Below are 4,272 nucleotides of genomic sequence, written 5' to 3'. Positions count from 1 at the left end.
TGGGAGGATCCCGCATGCCGCGGAGCGGCTGGGCCTGTGAGCCATGGCCGCTGAGCCTGCGCGTCCGGAGCCTGTGCTCCGCAACGGGAGAGGCCACGGCAGGGGGAGGCCCGCATACCACAAAAAAAAAAAATAATAATAATAATTTTATAGCATTAATCACAACTGTCCACTGATCTATTTTTTTATGTACTGATCAATGGATATTAAAAGTTACTAATAGGGGCTTCCCTGGTGGCGCAGTGGTTGAGAGTCCGCCTGCCGATGCAGGGGACATGGGTTCGTGCCCCGGTCCGGGAAGATCCCACGTGCCGCGGAGCTGCTGGGCCCGTGAGCCGTGGCCGCTGAGCCTGCGCGTCCGGAGCCTGTGCTCCTCAACGGGAGAGGCCGCAGCGGTGAGAGGCCCGCGTACCGCAAAAAAAAAAAAAAAAAAAAAAAAGTTACTAATAAAAATGAAAATTAAACACAAATTAAATATGTTAAAGACTATTTTTTAAAAAACCTTTCCACATATATTACAAAACAGATTTTGATATTTAGAAGGGCCCTCAGATATAAAATCTCTCTATTCTAAAACCCTGTATTGCTGCAAAAAATTTATGTGAAACTATGACCTGCAGAGATACACACAGATTAAAGAGCAGATATGGGACTAAAGTCAGCACCCCTGGTACCTAGATGCCTTCCTTCTACCTAAATATCTACTAATTATTCTGTATATTAAGCTCAGTGATTTAAAAGCTTCATTATTAAAATATTAACATTTAAATTTTAAAGTTAATTTAAATATAAAATATACCAAAAAGGAACTCGTGTTTTATGTTTCCTTATTATAAGAATACACATACACTGTTACATGTTTATTTAATCAAATCTAAGTATTCTTTAATTATTACAAAATTTACTACCTAGTTCTAGTTCATTTAGAATTGATGGGTGGAACACAGCCACCTAAGTAATATTTAGCATATAATTTTCAACTGGCCAAGACTTTGCTATAATGGAATGATAATTAGAGCAAGAGCCAGAATTTAAGGCAAGGGGCACGATCGACCTACACGTGGGGACAATGACCCCTTGTCGGGTCACTGCCCTTCGACCCCTTGTATCTCACTTTTCTCACCCACTGGTCCTAAGCACCCAGTCAAACATCCATGTGAAAAACAGGCCAATTCAACCATTTGTTAAACTTATAAATTTAAGGACTCTATGAGAATTATCCAAAGATCAAAACACTGCCGATGAAGGAAAACACAAGCTAGAAGGGCGATTTACATATAACTCGAATCATCACATTTAATAAAAAGCACAAATCCCAGAGACCTGGGGAGGAAAGGATGCAGGTTCAACTACAGAAAGCCTACAAACAAGACTGATGGTCAGTTATGTCTTCACCAAAGTGGCATTTTTTGCCAACGAGACTCTTGGCAGCCCTTAGGGGCTCAGCTAGTACGACTGACCAAATATGGTGGGGAATGTGAAAACACCGCAGATATTAGCATTTATTTTTGAGGCTAACATAATGCAGTCCACAGGCTTGCCATCGGAGCCTGCAGCCACTAAGTGATAAGTGAGGCAGTGGAATTCAAATAATCCATTGGTTCACATCAGTGTCATGCTCATTTGTAAATGTTCCCAGTCCCCTCTGGCCCTAAGGGTACCTCACTTGCTTTTTAGGGGCATAACTCACGGGCAGTGTATTAAAAAGGGAGTTAAATTATGAGAGCACCAGTTAGCAACGATTTACTCATTAAAAAGTGCATTAAGCTCGTGCCCTGAGCCCCTCGACCTTGCAGCTGATCGCTCCTAAATGGCTTGAATAGAAATGAGTTATTCACCTACTGGCAGGGGCCCAAGATTTATCTATTTAAGCCACAGAGTTCTATAATTTATCTGTAAGCTCCCTGCTCGATGTTAAATTTTGAAACGCTGTTTTAATTATAGGAGGAAACTACACTGAAACAAGTGAAAAGAAATATAGAACTCTGATAAAACAGGAAATATTTAAGCAATCTGGCACCTCTCTCCTGAGAAGTTAAAAGGATGCTTCAAATAATTTATGGATTTAGGGGAAAACGCCCTTGTTATAAAGAAACAGGGGCAGAAGGCCCGGACATTTCAGGGGCACTTGACCCACAAACGTCCTATTGGACTTCTGATTCTGGAAAAGAGCAAAACTCTGTAATTTATTAGAAAAGCCGGCACGGAAATTAATTTACAGCCTCGTTATCTCCATGCTACAGAGATAAATATAATTATTTCTCATTTTGAAGTTAAAAAAGAAAAGCTATCTGAGAATAAGTGGATTCCCCCACTCATCCTCTTTCTGCATGTTTATCTTCATCATATATCAAATTAATGTGTCTGCGATCCAACTAAAGAAGTCAAGTGTTTAATCTGAACTTCATGTCACTTTCTCAGACCAAGGAAAAGCAGGAGAAGTGGGGGAATATGTCTAACCTGACACTGGCTGGAGACTACAAAGGCACAGGGACACAGCAGTGACTTCAGGGTGCTGAAAACGCCCCATATTTGTGGTTTATAAAAATTGCTGTGGAAAGGCACGAAGTGACATCATAGTTGTTCCTTGGCCGCTGAGGTGCCCCAGGTGTCAAAGGACAGACAGGGTCCATCTCCGCGGGCTGCCCAGTCTGCGGGCCGCCCACCTCCCTCCAGCGTTTCCACCCTTTCCACCTACTGTGTTACTGCCCACCTGCCATCCCCACAGGGCACAGCCCTTCGGTCTGGAGGATGAAGCCTGCAGACTTTTTTTACACCAGTTGGCTGGCGGGCCAGCCTGGGGCGCGGCACGGCCATCTAGCCTCAGGCAGAGGCCAGCTTTGCCCTTTCCTCATGTTCTACACCCCAACATAGAGAAGACTTCTGAACTCACTGGCTGCCCTGACGAATCAGGTTGTGCGTGGTCCTCAGGCCGCTTTGAGGACTGCTGTCTGCAGAAATGCCAAGGACGGGGGACCAAAGGGACTGAGCCGGGAATCACAGCATGCTCTGCAAAGTGAATGTTTCTGTAATTTACAAAAAACTTCCTGCTTGGTCATTTGTCTGAGAAAAGAAGAAAAGTTATGATATTTCTCCTCCCCTCCTCCCAAAAGGTAAAAGCAATGCCAAGAATGTCCTCTAAAAATATAACATTAATTTCCAACGTCAAGAACTTAACATACTGCCATCAAGTTCAATCTCCATCAGAAATCCATTAGGGTAAATACTTTTAGGACCTATCAAATCCTTCTTTCTCAGTTGTGTAATTCTGTTGGAATTTTACTGTAACAAGCACTAAAATATCAATGGGAAAAGGATAATGACCAGAAATGGCACAGATTTTATTCTGTGATAAATCAAATAACTTCACCACATCTCAGAGAAGGAAAGGGGAACATAATTACAGGCCCTGTTGTGTGGACACAAGTGGGCTTCACATTATCAGGACACTGCATTGATGGCAGCCTGCAGACCCGACAGCGACTTGGTTAACAGCCTCCTAGACGAGAGGACGCCCGTTAAGGTGCGCTGCGAGGGCACCTTCCTCTGACCCAGGAGTTCTGCAGTGAACAATGGCTACCTGACATCGTGTTTTATCTACTTCACTTCAATTAATTATACTTTTTAAAAATCAAGAGCAAAAACAATATTTATTTTATTACATTCATCTACACCAACGACTGAGGGTGAAAACGACTGACGTTTGCACGTCCGAGGTGGCACTGTTTGGTTACTGTAATAAGAGATTAGATCTGACTCTTAGCGGATGGTAAACTTACCCCAGCAGCTTCAGGCTGTAATTTGCATAAACAATTAAACCAGCAGAGGTCCTTCTTATTGGTTAGCTCTCATTAACAACTGGAGAAAATGTTTCTTATTTTCTTCTGTTTGTTCTTAGATTTTTACTCTGAGTGGTGGTGTTAGCAGCGGCCGATGCTGCCACTTTAAATTACTGACCACTTCTGCCATGCCAGGCTCTGCACAGACACCCATTTTCGCATTTATTCATCATAACAAGCACATGAGATTAGTAACTCTGTTATACCCATCCCACAGATGAGAAAACAGAGGCACAGAGAGGGCAAGGAACTTGCCCTAAATTGGAACCCATGACAGTCTATTCTAGGGCTTTATTCTTTTTTTTTTTTTTTTTTTTTTTCCGGTACACGGGCCTCTCAATGCTGTGGCCTCTCCCATTGCGGAGCACAGGCTCCTGACACGCAGGCTCAGCGGCCATGGCTCACGGGCCCAGCCGCTCCGCGGCATGTGGGA

General features: G+C 43.4%; 1 protein-coding gene and 1 long non-coding RNA gene across 7 annotated transcripts in view; both read right to left on the bottom strand.

The window, feature by feature from the left end:
* GMDS (GDP-mannose 4,6-dehydratase) overlaps positions 1-4,272 on the bottom strand; it is a 519,944-nt gene that overhangs the window by 238,042 nt on the left and 277,630 nt on the right. The gene's annotated exons all lie outside the window — the stretch shown is intronic.
* The window catches only part of LOC114484149 (uncharacterized), an 11,964-nt gene that overhangs the window by 5,649 nt on the left and 2,043 nt on the right, over positions 1-4,272 (bottom strand). Inside the window, exon 2 of the long non-coding RNA XR_003676673.1 lies at positions 2,894-3,009. This is a non-coding gene — a long non-coding RNA (uncharacterized lncRNA). The remainder of the gene's footprint in view (positions 1-2,893; positions 3,010-4,272) is intronic.

This window comes from Physeter macrocephalus, chromosome 18 (assembly GCF_002837175.3).
Source record: "Physeter macrocephalus isolate SW-GA chromosome 18, ASM283717v5, whole genome shotgun sequence".
NCBI classification, from domain to species: domain Eukaryota; kingdom Metazoa; phylum Chordata; class Mammalia; order Artiodactyla; family Physeteridae; genus Physeter; species Physeter macrocephalus.
The sequence above is the reverse complement of the archived record's forward strand: the minus strand, read 5'-3'. Positions and strand labels throughout refer to the sequence as shown.